Source organism: Catharus ustulatus, chromosome Z (assembly GCF_009819885.2).
Source record: "Catharus ustulatus isolate bCatUst1 chromosome Z, bCatUst1.pri.v2, whole genome shotgun sequence".
Taxonomy (NCBI): Eukaryota; Metazoa; Chordata; class Aves; order Passeriformes; family Turdidae; genus Catharus; species Catharus ustulatus.
Window position 1 is genome coordinate 7,793,892 of NC_046262.2, and position 27,422 is coordinate 7,821,313.

At 41.4% G+C, this 27,422-nt stretch overlaps 1 protein-coding gene across 1 annotated transcript in view; it reads left to right on the forward strand.

Moving 5' to 3' along the window:
• Positions 1–27,422, forward strand: part of UBE2R2 (ubiquitin conjugating enzyme E2 R2) — a 54,776-nt gene that overhangs the window by 12,659 nt on the left and 14,695 nt on the right. The gene's annotated exons all lie outside the window — the stretch shown is intronic.

The window sequence follows — 27,422 nt, forward strand, 5'->3', positions numbered from 1 at the left end:
CATGCTTAATCCCACGTTGCCATGGTTCAGCCACCACCTGTATCCGTGATAATGGATGCAAAGCCGATACAGTTGCAGCTGTAAATCTCTAAGTCACAGCAGTGACTTAGAGCATGTAGACAGAAACTTGGGAAGCTGCTCTGATGTGGCTTCAGGTGGTGGTGATACAAAGATGCTGGTAGCTTTGTTGGTGTTGAAACTTAACCAGACTTAACTTGGTTGCTTCTGTTGGTTTATTCTTTATTTTTTGAAATGTAAATTCTAATCAAAGCTCTTGTTGTGATTGAAATTGTGAAACCTTCTTGTTTGTTTTTGAGATAGATGGATTGGGGGAAGAGGAGTGCCATGCAGGATCTTACTACCATATTTTAACTATTGAGAAATTCCTGGAAATTGTATTATATCATCCTAAGACTTGGCTGCCTGCAGAGCTCAGCTGAATTTGCCACTTGGTTTCATGGCTATCATGACTGGAAAGCTTAACAGCTTAAACCTTGCTTAGTTAAAACATCCACATAGTTATGGGGATTATCTACCTACTAATTACTTTATGGAGGTTCTGTGACCTTTTTTAGAAAAGATACTTGTTTTGGTGTGCATTTAAATGCCTAGATGAGTTTAAGAAATCTTGTGTCACTTTGTTTCTCTTGGTAACAGTATTGGTGGTGACTTCGGTTACTGAGTTATTGGAAGTTTTAGTATAGGTGTGTAAACCTGGTTTGGATATTTACTTCTGTGATTGCCTCAGTGCCTTGGAATTTAAGCTATCAGAATTCTTACAGCTTTACAGTGTTGAGGGCATAATTAAAACACAGCTGTTCCTTTGTCAGGAACTTGAGATTCTTAGTACAGAAGATCCCAAAGGCTACTAAAAATTAAAGAAACACAAAAGCCAAATTTCAAAAATCACCGTTTCTGGCAACTGATTTCCTGGAAGTTATGGTGAACGGAAGGGAAGCCCAAGATAGATGAGCTGAGGTGCTGGTGTTGATGAAGTGGTTGTCTTGGCAACTGCAGTCACTTAAATATCCTGAGGAAAATAGCAAGCAGATGTTAAGATTGAGAAATGGCAATGGATTGACAGAAGAACCAGGAGCAATGTGCAGCTTGGGGCTTACACAGGGAGTTGATATGACTACAGTAGCAAGTTGCTGTTTTCAGTAGTGGGATTCTTGAGTGTTGTAAGCCTGATCGTTATTCTCTTGTAATAGTAGTGTGCCTGGCTCCCTGCTTGCTGCATGAGGCCAGATCTCTGGGGAGCCACCTTCCAGGATTTGTTTTCTCCCAAAAGGTGACTGAAGCATGTGGTGTGAATTCAGGTTCTGCTGGTGTGCTTCACTTTGCCGGCCCGCTGTTCAGTGTAGCCACACAAGTATTGTAGTGAAATCCCAGTGCAAAATAAACCCTGCATGCAAGCAGGTACTAGTGTGAGAATTGCATTCCATGTCAGAGATAAACTGCTGGAGCTGCAACTGTGTCAGGTATTGCTCTAGGTCCCTATGGTGTTTTCCATAGTGAGAAATTGAACCACCTTGCTATGTGTGTTTTGCTAATTGTGATTACATGTGCTGATTTGTGGTTCTGTAGGTAATAGCTGGTAAGTTTTAATCTTCTGCTTCCCTCATAAGGTACTTAATTCTCTTTCACTTCAGCACAAAAAGCACAGCCCTGAGAAAGCCCAACTGAGTAAAACAAGCAGAATTTGAGCTAGTTTTTTCCTGCTGCCACAAGCATATTTACAACTGCCAACTATGACAGGTATTTCTACAGGCACTGAATCTTAAACAGAACACCAGGTGCTCAGAGAAGTTAAAGAAGACTAGGTGTACTCTTTCTGCCTTTCATCTAATACTTGGTTTCTGAGCTTCTCTATGTGTAGTAACTTATGAAAAGTCGCAGTTGAAAACTTGATTCAAATGGAAGTGAAAAACTCGTAAGCTGCTTCTTGCCACAAAGGCTAGCAAATAGTGAAAACTGCTGGTAGGATTAATTTCCTATAAAATTTATTCTCTTGGTTTTTTCTAGGAAAAATCCTATCCTGCAGATTCAGGAACAGTCAGTCTATTTTTTTTTTTCCTTTTACCTCCATATTTAAAAGCTACATGGCTCTGCTAGTAGTGATCAGGGTACGAGGTGGACTTGATGTTTCTGTGATACAGATCCAGCTTGGTACTCTGGTTATTTCATTCAGTCATTTGACCATCTATTTCTGCTTAGCCACATTTTTTGACACAGGCAAAATCTCTGCTAACTTTCTCTAATAGCAGTGTAGGCCTATGCTACAGTTAATAGTTGATTTTCTTCTGAAGCTTTGCCTAATTAGAGGGAGGTTTTCCTTGGCAAGTAATAAGTTTCTGCAGTACTGAAATATTAGAAATCGCGGTCCATGGTGTGATGCAGATACTGATGGTAGGTGTTGTATTTGTGGGTAGCTTTTGTTGAAGAAGCAATGGTAAAAATACCTGTTTAGGCTTTCCCCGCTTCCTGGTTTATAAGTTTTTAACTTGTAAAACATCTCCTCTCTGACCCTTCAAGGTTTTTTTACACTGAAAGTGCTAATCTGATGCAGGACTTCTTAAGTTATCTGTAACTTCATCTGACACCAATCAACAGATTAACATTCACAAATCACTTCTGAAAGTAGCGTGATATGTTTTTCAGATATTTCCTATCATTGCAAAGAATATTTAATTAAGAAGTGAGGAGTACGAGATGAAACCTGAATCACCTTATGTAATCACTTTGAATTGTGTGCTTCTAGTGGTCTGCTCTGTTGTTAAGATCCACTATTTCTATCACTCTAGTTTCTCTAGTTTAACAGCTGAAAGTTCCAAATACGCCTGGTATAATCAAACCCACCCTTTCGTCAAAATGAAACTTGATATAGAAAGTTTAATAAACTAGGCATAGTTTATTATATGGAGTAGTCTGAGTTTCTGAAGAGAGCATACTGTAGCTGACACTTTAGTGGAGATGACTTGGTAATTATCCCTCTTTGGCATCCCTCTGCCATGGGGCTAATGGCAAATAAAGCTTTTTGTAGATGTAAGGAAAGCATGCTAAAAATATTTCTGTTTTGTACATCTTTAATTATTTTATTTGACTTGGAGTCCAAGGTATGAGATCAAAGTGTTAGTTAAACTCTTCCTGAAATGGATAGCCCTGCCACTGGAGCAAAGCTTCTTGTGAACAGAGATCATGATTCTCTGAACCCTTTTATAACAGGACAAGACAAGACTGTTAAGACACTTCGGGATTTTTTTTTAAACTTTAGGTGGTTTACTGAAATCAGCAGAGAGAATTGTTTATGTAGGTGATCATGGTGATAGTCTTCGTATTTTGCTGTGATGATCTGACTCTGAAGGTCTCACATCAACTTCTGTGCCTTAAGTGTGTCAATTCTAGTTTAATGTGTTGTAAGCACTTGTGAATATGAATCAGCTAAGGTTTGGCTTGCGTTGCTTTTATTCCAAGATAAATGTAATATATAAGTTGTATAAGCTAATTAGAGGAGTCTGAACCTGAGCTAGTGAAAACTAGTTTGATTTTGTTTTTTGTAAGCTGATCCTTAGTGCTACTTACCTGTCAGTTGCTAGACCAGTGGGCATGGTATCTGCAGAGCATTGCTGCTCTGTGCTAAGCAAAACAATCAGAAAGAAAAAATATATCTATAAAATATATAGTGGCTGACTTATACCACAAGGAGTGGTATTCCTTTAATCCTTTTATAAACTATTTTATCCTAGCTAATGTACTTGTGGATGTCCTTATTACCCATACAACACCTAATTCCTTTTGAACTCTGCTAAACTGTTGGCCTTAATGTTGCTTAGCAATAATTAGCAAAGCACAGGTGGTTTGTGTATTAACTCTACATCAAACCTTCAAAATTTTGTTTGTGCTGACCTGTTATGCTTTTATGTTGGCAAGATTTCCACTGCTGAATGGTGGATGGGAACTCATCCAGATGGGTGCTTGAATCAGCCTCACTGCCAGCCCTTAGCTTGGATCTTTTCTTAATTTTTTCTTTAAAGCTCTTGTGTTGTATTTCCACTTGACATGGCAGGCTTTTAAGAATGCTGGATAGCTTCCTTCCCAAACTGTGGAGTATGCTATAGGAAGCTTCACCTTCACAAAGTTAAAAAAGCATCTGTGTCCCTTTTTATGGGAACTTGAGATGAATTGCTGGATGTCATTCTACTGTTTGCAGTTTAACCATGGTGCTCTTACAGGAGCATAAAGGATACATGAGTAATGGTAGTTGGTATTCAGATGTTTTAGATGTCTGATTTCTAGTTTGTATAACTTTGCTAGGATACTGGAGAACCTTTCATTTGGTGATTTTGATTCCATATTCTTCCTTTGTCAGATGTTTATTCTAGGCAAGTTTGGTTGTTCAAGGTGAAAGTTTTACTCAAAGTTAACGAATAATAGAGGATTCTTAAATAATCCTTGCTATGCTTTTGTAGCAATATTTTTATCCCATACGTTCTTGCCTTGCACCTATGACCATTTTAGACCAATCTGTGGTAAGTAGGGTGAAGAACTAAAATTGTGCAGAGAGGTGCCTGAAGTGCCAACAGCTTCAGTACTGAAGGGTGGCATTAAGGGCCAGCCCATTTATTTTACGTGCGCAGCTTTGGAGTGAGATTTGGAGAGGTTCAGCCATCTCTTGTCTGGGGATAACTGTGTCCTCTTCAGGGCTTTGGCTCCTGCGGGAAATTTAATATGTGGCACTCAGCCAAAAGTACTGGAGATGTATTTAGTTCCCACTTCAACTTAAAGGGACTGAACACATATCTTCTGGGGTTTTTTTGAGGTAATGTAGTTAGCAGGCTATGAGTTTATGCTGAGGAATCCTTCCTTTCTCTTGTTGAAACTTTTGCATTTTGGGCTCTTAGCTGTGTGCTGGGGTAGAGCCAAAATACAGCCAGCAGTGAAGAAACTTACCTCTGTAGCTTAAGGTGCTTGGCTGGAAGGTGTGGTTGCTCCGTTTTTATCAGCTCACATGCCAGTGTGAAATGTTACTGATCCTGACAGTTTTTTCCAAGCTCTGTGCTATGAGCTGTCAGTCTCCTTTTGTTTTCTGTCATGGGCTTTTGCATTCCTGTCTGTAAGTGGTCTGATGCCAAGGGGAAGGCTGAAGAGAGCTGTACTTAATGCCCTTTAGGATAGGGCATCCACCCAGAAGGTGGAGGATGCAAGGTGCCTTTGGGCCAAATGCCCCAGTGCCAGCTGATTGAATAAGACGTCCCAGTTTAGCTGATTTTTTTTAAAGGAAAATAGGACAATCATCTGAATGAAATGTGTGGTACAAGTGGTCACGTACAGAATTTCAGGCTCTGAGTCAGCCTTGTACACGTATTTACTTGTAACCTTGAGTTCAGTGTTAAATTGCCAGAGCTCAGTGTTCAGGGCATATTCAGGGCATTTTGTTTCTTGTTGCTTTTTGTTGGTCAGGTCAGCAAGCCTCAGAAGGAGCATAAGGAGAATCCTGGGTCTAGAACCTGAAGTTTTCAAGGGTGCATCCCTAGGTTGCACCGACTCCTGAGATACACTTCACAAGCACCAGGCTTGTCATGCTCACCCATGCAATGCTTATGGTGTTAGTCCTGTTCTAGCAGGGTCCAGAAAATCAAAGGATAAACTACTTTTAACTATCTCTTAATTACTCTGTTCTGGAGAGTGCTGGATCTTCTTTTCCTCTTTAAACTTCTGTTCTTGTATTTTTGGAGGACACATCTGTAATAGAGATTGACCTCTACCTGTAATAGAGGTTGAGAAGGTATTCTCAGACAGTTCCTGTCCCATGCTCTGTGCCTGGTAATATATTTGTGGCAGAAAGTCTTTCAGTGTAATAGGGAAGTGACTTAAGTCCAAACTTGTAAACACTTTGTCATTCACAAACTTTTTAGTTCTTTTTCTGGTAAAATTTTCTCACTAGTGTGCTGTAGTCAGTTGTCCTGTGGATCAAGTTGTGATTTTTAAAGACAGCATTTCACACTGGAAGCAATGTCAGTGTTCTATGATAACATGTACAAGAATGTCAGATCAGTCAGTGTTTAATTTGCGAATTAAAAATCTTGCTGTTGTGGCTCTTTGTGTTAAGCTACTGGACTGTAAGGATAATGAACTAGTGATGCAGACTTCCATGGTTATTAATCTGCTATTGTAATAACTGTTTTTAAAGCTAACTGCTCACAGTAAAAAAGTGAATGAGCTATGTGTTACCTTAGATATAATTAGATATGCTGCCTGTTATGTTTATTTTGGAGATTGGAGCAGAAGCATAAACCCCCCTACAATACAGGCTGCAATGCCCAGTGCAGAAGTGATTGCACAGGGAATGCGAGCTCTGCAGCACACACAGCTTAGTACACAGTGACGGTTACTCTGTACTGGATTTGCTGAGATTTTTTTTTGCATGCTGCTAAGGGAATCACAGCATTTTAATCCTGGTGGCTGCAGTAGTTATGTCTATATGTGAGGTATGAGGTCTCATGTCCATAGACTTAGTACCCTGGAAGGGGGGACAGCACTGCAGCAAGCATGAGGGGATTTGTGCGTGTGTCGTTACTAGGATATTCCTGAGGTCACTTCCCCAGTATCCAACTCCTCAGTTTTTCCTCTGAGAAAGATCAGGTTCTTGAACCTGAATTGCTGTCCCACTTGCTGTTAACACAGGCTATAGACAGCCACAGTGTTCACCCTTGTGTCTCTGCAGGCTTTCTATCCTGAAAAGATGACATGACTTCACTGAGCAACACTAAACAATAGTTAATTATGTAGATGTTTCAAAACAAGTACCTGGAAGACACTTTGAAGCCATAAAATATACTGGATCTGCAAAGCTGCCAGTATGTCTGCGCTTAGCACAAGGACCATTTTGCCAGCAGGAGAAAGTACTTTGTCCTACAGAGTCTAAATAGACTCAAAGGTTTTTTTGATTGGTTATCTTTGGTGTGATGTAGAGGTTTAGTTCTGGTTTTTTGGGTTTTTTTTGTTTGTTGTTTGTTTGTTTGTTTTTAAATATCATCTTTGTAAGTAGTGGTCTGGTGTTAGTTTCAGCATCTGAATCTTTTTCTGCTTTCGTACCTTGATACGTGCTTTGAATGAAGCCTGGTTAGGAAGAGACTAACTGAAAATATTGCAGAGTAACTTGAGCAGCAAACAGTGTTACTCAAATGAGGCTAACTTCTGTATAATGAGAGTGCAGGAGGATGTTTTGAAGCTCATCTCTTTTTACAGGAGGCAGTCAGTGCTGTTGGCATATTTTAAGGATAAGATGTGTTACTGCTTGTGTCACATCCACTGTGGTGAAGCTGTGACTTGCTGAGGGCTCTCAAATCTGCCAAGTTAATCCAACTCACATATACAATAAGGGGTTTTTGACTACTAATGAGCTGCAGAAGTGATGGTTACCATGCAGTTCATTGTGTGCAAATATGAGTGAATTAGAACCCTCTTGAAAGCCCAGCATACTCTGATTTTTGCTGAAATTGGGCCCTGCAAGGGTTGGCTTCTGGTGAGTGCTTGCTTCTTCCACTCTTCCGAAAAAGTCAAACATGATATGTTAATGGCATGCTTCATGGAGGTACATGTGTAATTCTGAAGTGTGTATTATAAATCACGTGATTGTGAAGTCTGGCCAAAAATTGACTAGCCTGTCTTTATCACTAAACAGGCAAGCAGGTTGCTAATTTAACCTGTTTAGATTATTTTTTGCCTGCTGCCATTCCCCTCCCCTACACTGCCAAGATATTATTGAGTGCTAGAATGGGAAGGAAAACCTGACTGTTTTGTCTTCCCAGATTAGAAAAGTACTGATGGTGTATATGTATGCATGCATGTATGCAATATTCAGATTATTGGCAGAGTATTTAGCACCTAAAGCCACAGCTGACAGTATACAGAACTGACTTGTGAGTCTTCTACTAGGAAAGGCAAGACAAGTATTTGGGGAAGATTTCAGTAGTAGCCAAAAGCTCCTGGTTGAGACTTTTTTCTGTGCATGCAGTCTCACACTAGCTGAAAGATTCAACTTTGTGGTTGGTCTGATGTTGTACTGACTGAATTGTTGACACTTAACTCTATAAATAAAGGTCTAAAGGGTGTCTTCTTCCAAAATAAACCATTTAAATTAAACTGAGGGATGTTCTGGCTAGTTTGTTACCTGGCTGCACGCTAGTGCCAGGAAAGGTGGGAGGGGGAACTTCTGTTGTGACTTGTGCAGGTTTGTTCTCTTCTTGCTTTGAGCTAATTTGAACGCTAAGGTGCTTTTAAGCAGTACTGCTGAGGTTTTATCCAATCCATAGTTAAGTATAAGAGAACAGTTTTATATACTTCAGACTTCGTGGTGTTCAAATGCCAGTGACAATGCTTGCTCACCCTGTCATCATTCATCTGTTTTTCAATAGTCTGTTTGATGTAGTAATGCCAATTGCTGCTTTTGTCCCGACTTGACAGCACATTGTGGTGTTTGTTTGGGGTTCTGAGCTGTCCTGCTCGGTGTGCTCTTACAGTGTAGCCTGCTCTTGCAGTACCTGTTAGACCTTACTTGTTTAAAATGCTGTAAATCTAAATGAACTCTGGGAGTGTTTTGGCGTTGAGCTGCCAGTGCATTGCTGTTTCTCTCAGCAGCTGCTGTGCTGCAGCTGCTGGTGCACAACTGTGCTCATGAGCATCCTCAGAGCTGCTGCCCTGAAGGTCTGTAGTGGTGCAGAGAAAGCCTAGAAGTAGTAAGCAGGCTTGATACTAAGAAGATACCTGATGTTCAAACGTGGATGGGGAAGGAGGGCATCTTCACTAGTGAGAAAAAGCCAAACACAAGATCAGGTTTTTAGAGATAATCTGAAGTTAGTCCATAGAAGTTTATGAGGTAGTAGAGTGGGCACTTTCTACCATGCTGGACAGCTGTAACAATAAAGTTTACAAGGGTGCTGCATCCTCTTTACAATACATTCTTGGAATTGAAGTCTCTCTGCTCAACTGAGAAGTCCAAGTTGCATCTTTAATGTCCTTTTACAGCTAATTTTCACCTGTGCTCAACATCTAGTACCCTTTGAGCTTGCTCAGTGCTTTAATGAGCTCACTGTAACATTTTGTATTATGCCAAAGTGCCTTCTCACTTTTGACAGGTTCTTCATGCTGATCTCCTTGTGTTAGAAAGGTACATTATTTGTAGGTAGAATGGCCTTATTAAGATTTACAGCTTGATATGCTTCAATTTTCTCAGAAGGGTCTTATTAAGGTTTAGGGCTTGACATGCTTCAATTTTCTCAGACGCAGGGAGAGGTTTATAAAGCTTGGGAAGCAGGATGTACCATTGATAGTGGGCACAAAGAATACAAAGTTTACCAGCCACAAGGACATTTGGCAGAACTCCCAAGATAAGGAAGAAACTAATAAAATCAACAACTGAGAAATCAGCTCCAACTGGATAAAAAGTAATTCTGGCAAGGGAAGATTAGGACCACCAACTCAGAGATGGCTGGCAAGAGAATCCCACGGACTCAAAAAAAGAGAATTGCTTATTAGCCTGTGTGTGCTCTGAGAAGTAAGGGAATAATTTAGCTAATAGAAGATAGAATACTAACTAATGAGGGAACTCTCTAACTTGTAGCCAGTGAACATTAATACCTTTGTTTGCTAAAATGTATAAATAATGAAAGGTTTTGATAGTTTTTGTGCTGGCTTTGTGGATTCACTACCAGCCCCCGTTTCTGTGCAGAACTGTAAATAAATCAAAAACCTCAACTCTGTGTGGGGATCAGCCTCTTGTACAGTGGGTGAAAGAAACCATTTTGGGACAACAACACTACAGCACAGTGAAGCTGACTGCATGGAAAATTAGTTTGAAAGAATCCCGAGATCTGACTTTGCCACTAATATGAATTTACTTCCAAACAGTTGATATTTGAATCAAACTGTCATATTTTAATTTATTGTCCTTTCCAATACTGATTTATGTACTGGATCACAATTACTTCTGTCTGTTCAGTCAACTCTTTTGTCCTTGATGCTACCTGGTAGGTTTTTAAAAAATACTTAAGGCAGCTGAACTTGTGTATGTGTATTTTGATTGGGAGGAAAAGAACAGCAAAAGAAAGGCTTTACATATGTTTTGGTTATCCACTGTGAATTAATATAGGCATTTGTGCAAAGAGTTAGTAGCCAATGCAGGTGAGATGCTGAGTGGCAACCTGTCTGCCTGGGAGAGACACCAGAGACTCACCTGGGGCCCCTACAGAGTGTTCTGACTAAGAGTATCAGAGTATAGCTTAGTACTCCTGATCTTTCATGTTAGCAGGAAAATAGTTCTCTGTTAACCTTATATATTTTCCCTGAGCCTTTTTTTATTGAGCATTATGACAGTTAGAGAAGTACCAGTTGAACTGTGTAGCAGATAGAGAAGTAATACTGGGATAAATATGTGTCTCTAAAAGCATCTTCTGAGAGGAGTCAAGGAGTCTTAAATGCTGACTTCTGGAGTGTGGGTAGTCAGTTTGGTGTCTTGTGAGTTTTTCCTGTACAGACAGCTGAGTGCTTCAAGGATGTGAAGTGACAGACTAAAACGGCACACATAGTACCTAAAATAAATTAGGATTTTAGATTATTCTAGATGATTTAGACCAAGTTAATGATCAGATAGGTCAGTTGCTGAAGACTAATAGCTATCAAGACATCAAACTTGCAAAATACTATCACGTAGAAAATAATTAAATTACCATGTAGGAAACGCTCAATCAGATGCTTTTTGTGTACATTTTGGGGAGAGGGTAAATGTGTTAATGAAATTAAGGAAGTTTTCTTGAGTTAGATCACCAAGGGGTGGCAAAGTGGTTTCAAGGAAGTTACTTGAATTATCATTTAGCTTGTAATACCATGATACTGCTTGCTCCTCAACTTTCTTATGGTATTTTTTGTGCAAGTGAGGTGGGTTTTATACTGATGTCTCTGCAAATCTCGTGTGGTAAGTAGGGTCTGATGACCTAGTAAATGTAAAAACATTACTGAGATGGGAGTGCCCTGGATCCCCAGACATACCATGCTTCAGTGTGTGCAGTTCATGCTCCAGATTCTATAGAGGAACTGCTGCTCTACCATGCAGACATTGCTTAGCAGTTGTGAAAATGCTGGTTATTAGAGTGGGATTGCAGACATTTTTGCCATAGTACACAACTCAAAGCAAGCAGCTGCAGCTGGTTTCCTGGGATACCAGAACAGAAGCCATGAACAGATTAGATGTTGTTCCCCTTTTGCTCTTGGACTCATTGACTGGCTTGTCATTGTTGTCTAATCAACTTACGTTGCAGGTTTGTTTGAAGAGTAGCTTATTTGGAATGGATTAGCAAATCAATATGATGTAATTTATTTTGTAGCACATGAAGCTGGAGGCTGGTGATACAGTCAAAGGCAAGAATCTTTTTTGCTCCCTGTGATTTCTGTGCTAGGTACAGGGCATCTGCTTGTGTAGCTCTCAAGTACCTTGTTAGGAAGGTTAAAGATTCTTGGCAATGCTGCATATTAATGTCAATACCTGTCTTAAAATGAGATAGGGGATAACTTGTCAAGCCTTCTGATTTTTTTTTAATAGCTATATGAGTTAAATGATCTCTTACTTTTTATACTGGTGCTGGAAGTTGGCAAGCTCTGACCTGAGCACTTCAAATATCAAGTAGTCCTCGAAAAGCAATCTCTTTTAGAACTTTTCTTTTGACATAGTGAATGAATACTGAATGGTAACCTTCAAAACAAAACTTGCATAGTTTCTCTAACAGGAATTTTTAGGAAATCTCTTCCCATTCGTGGTGGTAATTCCTTAGCGGGGAGAGGATAACTTCTCTGAACTTCAAAGCATAGCATGCTAATTTGAAACCCTGTTGGATGTCTTAAATTGTGCCCTGTTAAAGAGACAGATCCTTACACCACTGATAAACCTGGTTTGGTTTGAACGCATATATTTAATTTTGGTGATGTTGATAATGGACTGAAGCTAATGCACTTTAAAGTCCTTCAGCAGCATTGTAGCTGAGAAAGGAAGACTACTCTGAGCATAAAGAAACATGTAGCTAAAGGTACTCTGCTTTGGATCCTCAATGGGAAATTTTTTTCACTTCCTCTGTTTCTAAATTGGAATTGAAACAAAAACCTAAATAATTGATGTCATAAACACTATATGGGAGTTCTGTTACTTCATGGGATAGTAATGGCTTTGATTGTCCCTCCTAAATTCACATGACAATGGTAAACGTGTTGTCTCCTTCTCCAGCAGGTTTCAGAAAGCACCAACTTCTGCTGAGCTAATTGATGCCAAAGGTGATAATAAGTTTCTTAAAAACTCTGAAGAGAGTCCTATTAGAGTAGGTATTCATGAGTATTCTGATAAGTGGGAGTTAAGAGATTCTCTCATCGTGTGATTGGTTTGTATTGCTGTGCAGGGGAGAGGAGCTCTGCTGCTACTGTAAAGCATCCTTGTAGTAAGATGTTTGTATTGATATGTAAGCATTGCTTCTGGATGCATTCAGGTATGCTGAAGTGTTTTGTAAGAAAAAAAAATACCTGAGGGGTTTGGCTTTGTAATTGTTCTCTAAGACATATGTCTGCTCATTAGAGCAGTGTGATTATTTTAATTGAAATTAACAAGTTCAATATGATAGTACTTGTGTGAACATTAAAATGAGCACTAGTGATTTTCCTTGTCCATGGGTTTGGCACCTAAGAAAAAATGCTACCATGGCCTGCAACCACTTTGTACTATAAAGTCTGACAGTTACAGTAATTTCACGACTACAAGGCGCACCCTTTTGACTAAAATTTTCCCCCGAACCTGGAAGTGCGCCTTATAGTCCAATGCACCTTATATAATGGACAAAGTTGCGAAATTCGCAAACCTGAAAGTGTGAGGCGCAATGAGGGGGTGGTGCCGTGGGAGCACCAAGTCGCGAGGGGTGGGGCAGGAGCAGGTGGCAACGGCTGGCAGGAGCCGCGCGGGGAGGGAGGGAGCTGCCCCTGGCCTCGGCTCCGGCACGGGGAGGGCACCTGGGGCTGTGTTTAAAGGCTACGCCAGTCTGTGAAAAATGTTTGCAAACTGCCAGTAATTCGTTACTTTGTTGCACGTGGCTCAACTCCTCACCGCAAAAAAAAAAGTGCGAGCCATGAGCCCAGCCGCGAGGGGGGACAGGAGTGGCCAGCGCCTGGCCAGCAGCTGAGCCACGCGGGCTGAGAGGCACCGCCCAGCCCCCTGTCCCAGCCCCCACCGGCCGCATGGGCGGAGAGGCACCGCCCAGCCCCTGGCCAGCAGCAGCCACACAGGGAGAGAGGGGGCGGGCAGCCCCTGGCCAGCAGCAGCCACACAGGGAGAGAGGGAGCAGGCAGCGTCACGCCGCCCCGAGCCGCAGACAGTCCCAAGCCACCCTGAACCGCAGCAACCCTGAGGTGTGAGCTGTGGCCACCCTGAACCACAGCAGCCGTGAGCCCCGCCTCGCCAGCCGGGGGCAGGCGGGAGTGCCGGGCCCCACACACAGGGTGGGGGGGCACTTCGGGCTGTGTTTAAGGGCTACACCAATTTGTTAAAATGTTTCCAATTTGAGCACCTGCCAGTAAACTCCACCATGGGGATTCTGTTACTACTTTGTTACTTTGTTGCACGCGGCGCAGATCTTCATGGCAAAAAAAAAAGGTGTGCCTTATAGTCCGGTGCACCTTATATGATCTACAAAGTTGCAAAATTTGCTGCCTCTCGGGGGGTGCGCCTTATGGTCATGAAATTACTGTACTTTGTTTCAGGTATTTGCCATTATAAAATGTAGCTTGTTGAACTTGAATAGCATGGGATAATCCTCTGCTTCTGGTGGAACAGTTAAAATCCAAGTTGTTTTGGACATCTGCATCTGCGTTGCACCAAATCCATCAATATTGGCTATAGAACGGTATAAAGCTGAGCAGGCAAGTGTAATGTTAAAGGTCAGATGTGCAGAGATCTTTAGAGACAATTGAGTTGCTTGGTTTAGCTGTTTGTGTGTCTGATGCATAAAACGTGTGATCGTATGGCTGAGGTCTGTCTTGAGAATGGTTTTGTGAGTGTGTGTTACACAGGTAGCCCAAAACCCTTTTAGTGTACATTATAGGAATCAGTGGGACTGCTGCTAAGGTGCATAATTTTGTTCACAGGGCCAGTTCAGGACTGGAGGGATATGAAGGCAAATTGTCTGGCTCTGAAAATGAACCGCCCTTTTAGTACAAAGAAGACCCTTGGATCTGATACTTTATCTTCAGACTGTCATCAGTGCCACTGAAGGTCACTGCTGTTGCAGTGTCTGATGGAGACAGTTTTTCTCATCTGAAAATGCTTTTCCTTAGAGGCAATAAAAATTGGGCCAAGGTGGGGTAGGAGGGGCTGAGCAGCGGCTCTAATAAGTAATATGGGATGTCCAAGAATAGGAACAAAAGGATCTTTGTGGGTGATTTTTCTGGCAGGCCGCTTGAGATGAGTTCATGCAGTTGTCCCACACTTCACCACCCTTATAGTGCAGGTACTCCTCCCATGTGTTTCTCAAAACTCTTCACATGGGTGCATAACCTGGGATTTTTTGGTGAGCTATTGTGTGCCATTATTGCCCCTTGTATGGCTAGATACTTTTAAAACTGAAAACTCATAGCATAAAGCTTTTCTTAAGTTAAAATTTCCATCCTGTAGCTGTTCCTATACAGAAAAGCAGCTGAGAGCAGTGCAGAGTAAAGCAGCTACAGGAAAACACTTGACTCCTCTTGGTCACTTTGTGGTGTTCTCCCATCCCAGCCAACACTGTGATCTTCCCCCACATCTGCCAAGACATCCAGAGCTCTTAAATGTGCATCATTGTATGCGTGTTCCACAGTAGTATCTGCAGAACTGTTTTTTTCCCCGAGGAAATTAATTCCATGCAGGAGTAAGACTCTGACTATGTGAAAGTATAGCTTTGTAAGCAACATAAGGGTAAAGAAATTCTTTTTGTCTTCCAGTCATTTTGCAGTATGGTTTTCGTCCAGAGGTCTAATGTAGCAACATAGTTTCCTGTATTTATAATTTAAATAATACTTACTATTTTATATATTATTTTCTAGTCACAGGATACCTCAATACCTGTATTCTTTTTATTTCGTATATGCGGGCCTTCTAAAACAAGCCCTGACAGCTGGCAATTACTGTAAACATACAGATCACAGAAGGCTTTTAAGTTACTCTGCAAACAGTTTTATAACTTTTGGTAGTATTTAGGAAAATAAAAATCGGCACCAGTTCTATTAATTATTTGATTTGGGGGAAAGTCTACTTCACATGTTAGATGGAGACTGTGGTTGTCAGACAAATCTTTTGGCTGCTAAGAAGCAAGCCTCTGAAGTAGTTTGACAGCGTCTAGCCTGCAATTGTTGTTGCAAAGTGCTGAAACAGCATTAACTTTTTCAGCATCTGAACCTTGTAACTACAAACAAAAGCTGGCTGTTTTGTTCAGTGCTTGATGCCAGATGCTCCAGTTCTCTAAGGGCTCGCACTGGAACCTAAATGGTACACGAGCTGATGCAGCCAAATCACCAAATGCAGTTTTTTTATCTTCTTTTGTGCTAGGCTGAAGGAAGTGTTGCATCAGTATTAATGCTTACTGAAAAGGGCCTCCTGAAAGAGTGAAAGCATCTTTCCAGTTATGTGCCACATCAGTGTGGCTGCAAGAGGCCACAAGATAGGAGAAACTCCACAGTTAATGACACCTACTGGTCTTTCCAAATGCAGTTCAAACAGAACTGCTTCTAGTTGATGTTATCAAAGTTCACACTCTGGAGGCAACAAAACATTCTCCAGTGTTGTTACCTGTGGAAAATACTGCCCTAATGTCATTTTAAAAATGCTCAAATGATGTATTTCTGCAGTGCAATGCTTGTGTTCTGTGTGTACAGACACAGTTTATTTAAAAATAATGGTCTGCCTGTTTCAGTATAACTTATTGGAGAAAACTGGTACCAACACTGCTTCCCGTTCTAGGAAACTTTCAGAATTCTTGAGGTAATGACTGAGGAATTAGGAGTACAATTATAAAGCTGTGCATTAAACCAAAAAGGTCAATAGAGAATGACGGTTTACTGTCTTTCCTAATTCAAGAATGAAGTTGCATTAAATATAACTATGAAGTGAGTCAAAACTGAAGTGGATTTTTTACACAGTATGCAGTTAAAACCGTAGAACTCATTGCCACAGGATCTTGTGCATCTACCTCCCTGGAAAAAGTATTAGCCTGAAAGAGATTAAACAAGTTGTCAGGATATACTTCCATTCTGTTTTTGCAGTAAATGTTGCCTACAAGCTGAAGGGGTCAAGAAGCAAACTGTTTGGTTCCCTTGTTGAATCAAGGCAAGGTAAAACTTGTGGGTAGAGCACTATTGAAAGCATCCTACTTGGTCCCAAGTGTGTATGTGTGGCTTACATGTCACATTGTTAGTAACTTCACTAGGAGTTGTGTCTGTAGGCTTCGTGAATGCCATCAAGGCTCTTTGCTTATCCTTGAGCATCTGCTAATTCATAATCACATCTACTTTATCACCACTAGAGGCTCCTCCAAGTCATGCTTTGGATTCATTTCTGTGGCAGGTAGCAGCTTATACTCTTAAGTAGCATGCAGATGTCTGAATCTGTCACTGTAACACCTCCTTACAAGCAGTGCATTAATTTTTTTTTTACATCAAAATACAGCTGTTCTCGTGGTACTATTTTTGCTGAATCCAAAACATCTGTTTGAAATAGTTACTGGTTATTAATTACTGATGAATCTTAAAGCATCATCACCAAGAAGTTTGTTACTTGCTAGTAGGTAGAAAAAACAGTCACAAAAATATTTAATGGTGAGGGCAAATAATTTTTTTAACATGAACGTATTTTACCCTAGCATAGATAAGGCTTTAATTACCAGCACAAGTTATTTTATGGTTCACAGGCTTCATTGTATAACCAGGATAGGTTTCCCATGACTGGGCTATACTTACAAAATGCTGTTGACTTTTGCTGCAAAATACTTGTTACTGTGTTGTAATTTGATAGAGTATATCAAGTGCAGTGCATCTTGTCTCACGGCCTAGCAACCTGAAGACTTAAGTTTTCAAGAATTAATCTTACCTGACAGGAGAGAGTATCAACATAGCATTGTCCAGCATACAAATATGGATGAATTGCCTGTTCCTACCAGTCTTAGGGTTTGGTAGGCTTGGCTTATTCCATGCACAATCAAGTCTAGCTCTCAGTATTAGTCTTTTGCAGATGTGTGGGTATCATTTTTCTCTGGATCGAATAAGAGAACCCAGTTTCCAAATTGTCTGTATGGATGCTGCATTTTCTGAGTGTGGGAGCATGCTGGAGCACTGTACTTGAGCTATCAGACACAGCGTGCCTTCTTATAAGTGGTCTCTGTAGTCGCAGGTAATTGCATATGTTGATATTGTTATTGAGAAAGTGGAGGAGCTTTTAAGTGAGTCTTTGCAAGAAGGCAACATGACTTGTTTCTGTGGAGGCTTCAACATCTGAAGTTGCTATGTGGGTACTGGCGTACACATGAGAATGCTTTGGAAGGTCATATTTTGTCTGTTTCTTCAGCATTCAGCTAAGCATTTAAAACCTTAAAAAGCAGAGCTGAAAAATAAGTTATCCAAGAATCGTAAGAAGGTAGCTACCAGAAAAGTCTAAGTAGAAAATGTCTCACAGCAGAAAGTTTGTTTGGTCTGGAAGTACTTCCTCCCCCCCCACCACCTTGAGATACCACCTGTTCCTACAAATCTTTATAAATGCAGCATCTCTTACAAGAGCTCATGCTGTCAACCTGATATTGCAGTTCATCTTGTTGCTCACCTTAGAGTGGTCTGCTTTTTTCCCCATTGTTGGGTCTTGAGGCTTTTTTTCATCAGCACTCCAGCTTTTACTGAGAGCAGACTGTAGATCTACCATAGATCTTGTCTCCTCTTCACTGTTAAGCCACTCATGCGTGATCTGCCACACAAATTTCTTCTAAAGTTAAGTCAGATATGGCACTTTGAATCAAGAGCAATATCTATGACATGCTTAAATACAGGAAGAGTTAAATGAGTTCTAATTTCCCTTCAGATCCCTTTTTTGTATGGGCAGGAAATAGTGCATAATATGAAAGCTGCTTTAAGGGTTGCATTTAGTCACACAACTGTACAACTGTCCTTTGACTTTCCTGCAAGTTCCATCTTTCTTCGTCCAAATGATAAGATCCCTTTCCTATATACTCATCTTACACCTGTCTCATTAATTTTTTGCCTTGACTTTAATCCTCTTAACCTGTGGTAGGCTTAAGTGGTTCTTCCTGACTGCTACTCTCAGCTGATATACCTTCAAACTTAATGGTTCCAATTAATTAAATACAAGCTTGAATTTCAAGGCTGTGTATTCTTGTACCAACCTTGTTTGACTGCAGTAGTTCTGCTTTTATAAGAAGTATAAATGATACCTTAAATTATGCTGCACTGCAGATGACTCAACCCACTTTATTCCCTTTTGCTGGCTTTTTCAGGAGATTTTTCAGCAAATTGAGGTTTCTGGCTTTATCTGGATGTTTTATTAGTAATTGACATGGCAACTAGTTGGAACATGGGTAGAAATATTAATGCTAGCCTGCACTTCAGTGTTGTACTTTTCTATTATGTGTCCATAGTAAAGTTATGCTGGTTGTATTGCTGTGACCTCCAAATCGTCTGATGCACAAGGCAGGGGTGAAAAGAGGTGAAGAATGACAGAATGCTGAATGCCTCTTTAATTTGGCTCCTCTCTAGCAAAAAAAGCCCACCCAAAACCTGTTGCTGCAGAAAGAATAGCCTGTGGAGCAAGATGTCTGTGTATAGGCTAATCCAAGCTAAAACTTTATACTTGGTCTGGTCAGAGCGGCCCATGATAATGAAGCTGACAGATGCATCATGCAATAATGTGAAAATTTACTTTTATGTCTCAGATATAAGCTTCTCGCTAGCAAATAACTTCTGACACAATGCTGGCTCCTGCAGCAAACTGGAGGATGCTGGGCAGGGGCCAGCTGGTGGATATGTATCAGACTTCTCTTGTGCAAGATCAGAGACACTTTTCAGGTGGGTTGTACACTGGGTATGGCTATGCACAGTACAGGTGTATCACTGTAGGGATATACATCTAGACTAACACATTGCTGGTTGGGTCTCCACACTAGGCAATGGTGCTGCCGATTTAGCTGTTTGCTTGGAAGTGGTACAGTCCAGCAGACTTGCTTGCTATTGCACAGTCTGCCTAGATTTGCTGCTTGTGTCCAGCTCCAAAGCAGGAGGGTTTATGATCACTAATGCAGTGGCTGAAAAACAAGTGACAAGGCTGCACAAGTGCTTAGTTGGCTTCTGTATGGCAGCCAGCATAGATAAGATTTCAACTGCAGTTCCTGAGTGCTGCCACTCAACTTCCAGGAGCCTGTGTCCCTTATTTAAAGAAAGGTTGCTGGTATGCCAGCTCAAGAAGAGAGCTGCTGCCTGCCATGCTGGGAGAGGCAAAGTTGTGTAACACTGCAGCGCAGTGCTAGGGTTTACACTTGAAATGCTATAAATATGCCTTTCCCCTTGCTTCTTATGAAAGAGGTGACTGCATCAAGACCTGCCCTGTGTTTTTAGCAGAACATGTGGTGGGCTGTCCCTTGAGGAGAGCTTTCCTCTTGCATCCAACCTGGCTTGCATAGGAAGAGAATCAAGGCAATTAGTCATTCACTGACTCATGAATGGTACTTGTTTAAAGAATTGGCTAAAAATAGTAAAAACAGGCTGAAGGAAAGGATGTTCTCACATTGAGCGTTCTCACATTGAGCTACTTTGGTCATCTCTTTGCTCAGCAGATACAAATGGTATGGCTTCACAGAGAAACAGAACAATCTGCTGTGTTTCGGTAAAGATGCAAATGTCAGAATGAACAGGCTAGTTCACAGACACTCTATCCAGTGTTATTGAAAATTGGAATGTGTTTTGGTGCCGATTAATCACGGAACTTTAAGAGTTTGGGAGGGACCTTAAAGATCATCCAGTCCCAAACCCCCTGCTATGGACAGGGACACCTCTCACTAGACCAGGCTGCTCAAAACCTTATCTAGCCTGGTCTTGAACACTTGCAGGGATGGGGCATCTACAGCACCTCTGGGCAACCTTGTTCCAGTGTCTCACAACCCTCACAGTAAATAATCCAATCTCAATTTCCCCTCGTCCAATTTGTGCCCATTACTCTTTTCCCCATCTACAGTTCCTGATAATGAGTCCGTCTCCAGCTTCTGTATAGGCCCCTTCAGATACTGGAGGGTTCCCATGGGATTTCCACACAGCCTTCTCTTAGCCATGTTTTGAGCAGCCCCAGCTTTCTCAGTCTGTCCTTGTAGGAGAGGTGCTTCCATCTCCTTCTCTATGCTGCGGTCACCAGAACTGTATGCAGTAATCCAAGTGGCATGTTGTGAGAAATGGAAAAGGTATAAAGCTCTCATAGTAATCCAGGTGGGATGTCACAAAGAACAGAGGGGAGAATGACCTGTTGGCCACACTTCTTTGGATTTATCCTGGGATACATTTGGCTTTCTGAGCTGTGAGTGCTCACTGTTGCCTCACATCGAGTTACTCATCAACCATCACCCCCAGTCCTCTGCCAGGCTGCTTTCAGTCACCCACTTCTGTGGGCTGTAATCCAGATGAAGGACCTCACACTTTGCACTATTGAGCCTGATGAGGTTTGCACCTCATGAGTGCCACCTCTCCAGCCTGTCCAGGTCACTTTGGATGGCATCCCTTCCCTCCAGCATCTGACTGTGATACAGAGCTCAGTGTCATCACTGAATTTACTGAGCATGCCCTTAATCCCACTGTCAATCAATCCCACTGATAAATTACCAGGATAAGTCTAAAGTATATCATGCTGTCTCACAGTCTGTACTTGTGTAAATGTGCTTCAAGAAAATATTAATTACTCACCCAGTAAAGTTAAATTCCAAAATGTGAGATTGAACAAAATATTGAAGATGCCATGGGCTAATTCCGCTTTTACTAAAACAGACAGTCTTTTGGACTCTGAAGCCTGGCAAGTAGAGAGAGGTGCTCAGAATGACAACCCTCTACAAATGTAATTGGAAGGCTTCCAGACATGATGCCAGAGATGCCAGTAATCTACCATGATAGTTTGAATAAGCAGTCTCAAATATTCCTACCGCTGCTCCAGCAAAACTATGTTTTTTTAAAATGGAAAGAGATGGAAAATTGCATTATCTGTGGACAGAAGCTGTTTCTAGAATAGCTATGCTCATGTAAGTGCTTTACCAGTTCAAGTACCAGCCTGCTTAGTTATACATGCAGTAGGGTATTTCAAGTCCCAGCTTCTAGTCTGATGCAAAGACCTAAGAGGAGATACATGATTTGGTATAAACTTTAGATATGGCTTCCCCAAGCATCTCTGGCTCCTTCAGCAAATATCAGGGTGCACAGGGAAGCTTAAGTTTCACACATTTGGAATTATTCTTCCTATTTTATCTAAATGGGCAAGTTGGTGTGTTTGTTATATAAGTAAGAATTGAGTCATCTGTTTCTGCCTGGAAAATAGTCACACGGAGTAGCTTCTCTGCACAGTACACACACAGTGACCCTTATCTCACGCCTGTGTACAGTCTGTGGGCAACATGAAGGCATCAGATCGAAGAGCACAATCTCTACATGAAGCCTTCAACCATGACAGAAATCTCCTAATATCTGGCCTGTCACAGTCCCTAATATATTCCATCTTAATCTTTTTGTTTCCTAAAATAAGGCCTCATCCTGGAGTGAGGGTTAAATTGAGGATGGAATCTCTCAATATTTCGGCATGGGAATTCCTGGGAAAATACACAAACCTCAATATGATATCAACTTTCTCTTATGGGAATCCGAAATTGGTTTATTGTTTGGCCCCTGTGTCAAATCTCAGTGAAGCTGTTGAACCAGCAGCTTGCCCTGTGAAAGATGATCAAGTAATTCTGTTTGGTGGTGTGTCTTACATAGCTCTTGGTAATGACTTTTCTGTGATGAGATAGCAGACACGAGCAAAAGCTGTGTGAAAATGGGTGGGTTGTAGAATAAATACTTTGTTGTTTCAGAATGCCACTGTTTCCAACTCTGTATCTCTTGCTGAATGCTGCATCTTCTGCATATGTTGAAATCATAGCATTTTCTGTAGCATCATGAAAAGTCAAACTGGCAATCAAAGAAATGGAAATGGACCTGGCAGTTGTTAGCTGAGTGTAAGTGTGGGTGCTCTTGTAATCTGCCTCTTTACCTGCTTTGGTCTGGGTTGGATGACTTGCCAACAGTCTCAGCTTTATGAACATTGCGGATAATATATTACAGATAAATATTTAATAACATCTTACTTTTAAAAGGAGTTCTGGTAAAAGAAAATCTAGTTTGTACCAGAGGAAGTCTTCCATTGAAAACAACAGATTTAGTAGTGCCCCAGATAACTAAATTAGGAAATGTATTCAAGATATGATTTAGTGTGAAAAAAGAATGGGCTGGTGCCTGTCAAACCAGTCTCTGATTTTGTAAGCTAGCCTTACTTCTTGACTCATCATTGCTCTGCTGAATTTTGGCTCTATTTTCTTTTTTGTTTAGATGCTTCATGTCCTTCTCGTGAGATCTAATTCATTCTTCACATTCAGATCTTTGTGATTTAAATTCCTTATGAAACAGTGCAGGTAATATGGGATATAAGGGATTTTCTGCTGTTACTGTTCATATGGCCACTGCAGCACCAAGGGAGTTTTCAGAACTCACTAGACTTCAGTGACCTGGTCACTCATCTTGGATCAGAGATGTGCTCTCTGAAAGTGCAGCAGATGTCTATAAACACTGATACAACGCTGCTGGGAAATGAAGCAGTGTCTGGGTTTAAAGTACCAGGCTAGCACCCAGTCTGCCACAAGAAATTACTTAGGCCATAAGTCATAAATGGAGCTGTGGTGGCTCTATATTCATTTTTGCCTCACCAGATAGCTGACACTGTAGAGGGACTGGCTATAATGCTGTTTCACATGTTATGAGCTGGATGATACTCAGGTGCTTTAAACCTCACTGCTGTGAGAAGCTGGCTGCTAGTACTGACAGCTGACCTCTATTGAACGTGCTTTCCAGCACATAGTGCATGCACTAATCCAGGTTTAGTGTGGAAGAGGAGATTCCATTAAATAACTAGTATAAATGTGTGATGCACCAGAAGCAGGAAAGGACATTTTGTGGGATTAGATACAAACACTTAGCCTGGTAGTGGCCTGTAGTTCCTGTTCTCACCTTTCTTGCATGTTCAGTATGTGGAGCAGTCAACAGGAGCACAGTGGGGAGTCTGGTTCTGCCCCTTAAGAAGGAAAGTGAGGAGTCCTTGTGCTGTCTGCAAGTCTGCCAGGACAGGTGGGTGATTGTAAGAGACCTTGGTGGTACCAACACAGAGTCAATAGGAGCTTATCTGTGGGCTGGCTGTAGCAGATAATGACAAATAACAGCAAAACAGTTTAAAATCTCAAACCACTTCCTTTGTATCTGATCTTAAATACAATTTGCTAAAGGTCCTTGCTCTCACTAATGCAGAGTTTTAGAAGGGCTGGCATTAAGCTTGCGATGTTTTGAAATAAAAATAATCTCTAAATGGCACTTCCAGGAACACCAGGCAGCTGCAATTTATGCTAGCCACTATAAAAAAGCTGCTGGTATTCCTCATTATCCTCAAATCAGATCAGTTATGATCCTGGTGGCTTTCCAGGAAATGTGTACACTTCCCCCAAGGCCTGTCTGCACCAGTCGGGTAGAATGAATTCAACTTTCCTTCCCTTTCTGCCTAAAAATCAGAGATCTCAGTTCTGCCAGCTTGAGATAGATGTAAAAAATCTGTGTCAGACTCCTGAAGTGTCACTGACAACTAGGCTGGAGCAAGGACTGAAGCTAGGAGGGAGTCCTACCTGTGTTAGTCCCACTGGCCATGCTATTGCTGATCCAGACCAGGATCCTCTTGGCCACCTGGGCACATACTGGCTCATGTTCAGCCACTGTGAGCCACCTCCCCATGGTCCTTTCCTGACAGGCAGCTTTCCAGCCTCTCTGCCCAAAGCCTGCAGTGCTTGAGTAGTTGTGACCCGAGTAACAGTAAGTGTTGAGTCAAGTGTGTGGCAAGATCTCAAGAAACAAAGTTGCTGTAATAGTTATTCCAAGTGACTGAATCAATGAATAATTCTGTGGCTAGGGGAAATATTAAGCTTACATTTTCAGTCACACAAGATCTAGTGAGACTGTATTTTTCTGGCATACATAGCAGAACCTGTGCCTCTGTCTTATCCAACTTAAAAAAAATTAACAAACCTGAAGTACAGTCTCTGTTGAAAATGCAGGGGAGCAGTAAAATAAGAAACAAAGTGACTATGCTGGTTGCAATATTCTTAAAATATATGCTATGGTGTAATCTGGAAGTTCTTGTGGCAGTTGTAAATATCTGTAAAGGGCTGTATCTTCTGCCAGGCTGGACTATTTAGAAAAGTTTCTTTTTCTAGGGACTATAAGCATGACTGTTTACAAACTGGGGAAGGGTGAAATGGATTGATTGGTGACTGGTCTTCACTTTCCTGGCTGTTGAGTATGTTCAGTCATGTCAAGGAGCCATGGCATGCAACTGGCTAAAATCAGCACCAAAATAGGATTATTTCTGTTCTGTTTTAAGCTCAGTTTGAGGAGTCAGGCACATGGTGAATGCAGTAACTGTTTGGAACTTGCAGGGGAAAACTGAGCTGCATGTCCTCCTAAATTAGTTTGTGTGGCTGTAATTGAGCTAACAACAAGCTCCCTGAATCTCTGCTACTCTCTAGTACCTAGCAGCCTGGATGAGTTTAACAGATTTTTTTTTTTGGCCTTGTATCGGTGTAACTGTAGGGAAAAAGTGTTCTGTGAACTCTTTTAAATTAGGTTTATTGCTTAATTTGGTTTGGGATATTTTGTTGTTGGTTTTTTTTTTTGTTTTTTTAACATGTTTAGAATCAGGCTTTCAGCAGGGAAAAAGGTGACCTGTAATTGTGGCTGCTGCTGCTGCATCTTTGCAAGAAGTCTTGCAGCTTGTCTTGGAAATTCTTGGCTTGCTTAACCCACACAGAAACTCAAATAGCATTCAGTGAGAGCAGAGTAGGCTTGCATAACTTTCCATGGTTTCTCTTGCAGAAGAGATGAGGTAATTTTTTCAGACCTGTTTGTAATGGCCTGAAAAAGTATTTGGTTTCACTTTCAAATTCTGGATGATCTCACCATGGGGACCTGACAGTGGTGCACTTTTTGTTTGGGAAAAATCCCTGCCTGTAATTTGGTTTTCTGTTTTAGGGGCTTTTGACTCTGAAAATCAGGTTTTTAGAGAAGCCTCACTTGCTTTATGTTCCAGTACAGAATCTGAATGTGCTAAAGAGCTACATACTAGTTAGAAATAGCTGATCACCATGTAATGTGACTGCTTTCTCTAAATATGTGACAGATTACAAGTAAGCTAGGTTCTTAGCGGCCTGCATGTGAGAAGGAAAGATTTCTCTTACTTCTTGACTTGCATTTTCTGTTCCTAGAGCTCAAGAGAATCCTTCATGTGCCACAACACTGCATTCTATAGCGATAGTTATTGCAGGCAGGTAGTCCTTTTCTAATAAAGAACTGTGTCAAAGAGGATTTAGAAATTTGGAGCCGTCTTTCAGGATCTACAGCTTCTGCATGAGTCTGCATTGCATGCAGGGACATACTGGTGCCTCAGGCTCAGCTTCTGGAGTGGTCTTGATACAAACCCATCAGGAGCAGACAATTTGAAAGCAGAGGGGTTTTACTGGGAGGAATGAGACCTGCACTCCTTGAGTATCTGTATGGGTTATAAGCATAGCAGTGCTGGTAGTCTGCTGGTGCAGTGCTTTTTGTTTTGGTCACTTGGGAGCTGTAGATGCATAGAAAACAGATTTTGCTAAGATGTAAGGTAGCTCAACCCTGAGATTTGTTGTCTCTTGCATTTTTAATCTTGGTCCTTTTGCTGTTTTATGTCTTAGATCTCACAAAACTGCATGTAAGCACAGGAATGGGTTTTCTTGGGAAAACCCCAGTGTCTGGAAGAGTCTACAGCTATATGATGCAAGCACTTGAGTTGTAGTGAACGTGCCCTGCCCTGGGTGGATCTCTGCTCTGCTCTCAGTGCAGGGCGGCATGCTGTGGACACAGACATGTCCTTACTTCAGCAGTGTGTGGTGACAAAAGCCATTCACTCACTGCTCTTGGAGCAATGCCATTTGTGCAACTGGTGTTAAACTGTGGGATTGTTTAAGTGCATCATAAATCTCTTGGCTTTGAGTGTGCTGTAACAAATCATTGCGGGGTGAGGACTCAGTGCTGCTGTAACATGCCCACTTACAGTCATTAGTAGGCATCTGCAGACCGTAAGGCCGTGTGAGCTGCTGAATTTCTTTCATAAAGGTGAATAGAAAACCTTTTCTTCACTACCTGGCACTCTGACCCCGTAAAATTTGGGTTATAAGGCAAAGGTGTGTGCTGATAAATAAAACTGTAGCCAGGTACCTAACAGTTCTGTAATCCATTTGTTTGGCTGTCTGCTTCTGTGTGCTGTGGAATAAAACTTAGCAGAGTTTCTTTTGTTCAACAAGTGGCATGGTTAGGTACTTAAGTGAAAGAAAGTGACCTGAAATTCTGCGCTTACTATGTTGTCCTAGGGTGGCTAGGTTTCCTCATAAATTTGTCTCAAACCAGGATAAATATGAATCTTGCTTTTGGGATCTCTTCTTGCGTTCTCAGTTGCAAATGAGCCTGGCTGTGTTTGAGGGACCAGAAGATGCTTCTCTGGAGATCCCTTGCTGGGCTGGCAGTAGAACTTTTTGGTGAGTTGAGCAGTTCCAAGGAAAGGTTTTGTGCTCCACAGTGTAGCAAGCACCATGCAAGTCCACCTTCCAGAGAGAAGTATTTTGGGCACTTGATTGGTCCATATTCAGACTGCTGTGAACAGCAGGACAGTGCAGAGAAGTTAATTTCCAGTGCTAGGATCTCTGTAGCCTTCCCATGGCTGAGTTGACTCAGAGTTGTGCCCCACAGATTGTTGTTGACCACTGCAAGATGTTTGCTGTCATTGCCCATCAATATTTCTCAAGATCCACTGATTTATTAACCAGACACAGATGATACTAAGACTTCAAAAATGTCTGTGGTAGCAAGTCATGGGGCATTAGAAATGCAGGTTGATGGACCAGCTTAACTTTCAAAGAACGGCAAAATAGCTAGAGCAAGTTATGTAACTTTTTTTTTTCATCATGGGAAGAGTGTTTTAAAATATTTGTACAGGCAAATATAAAACAGGTCTATTCAGC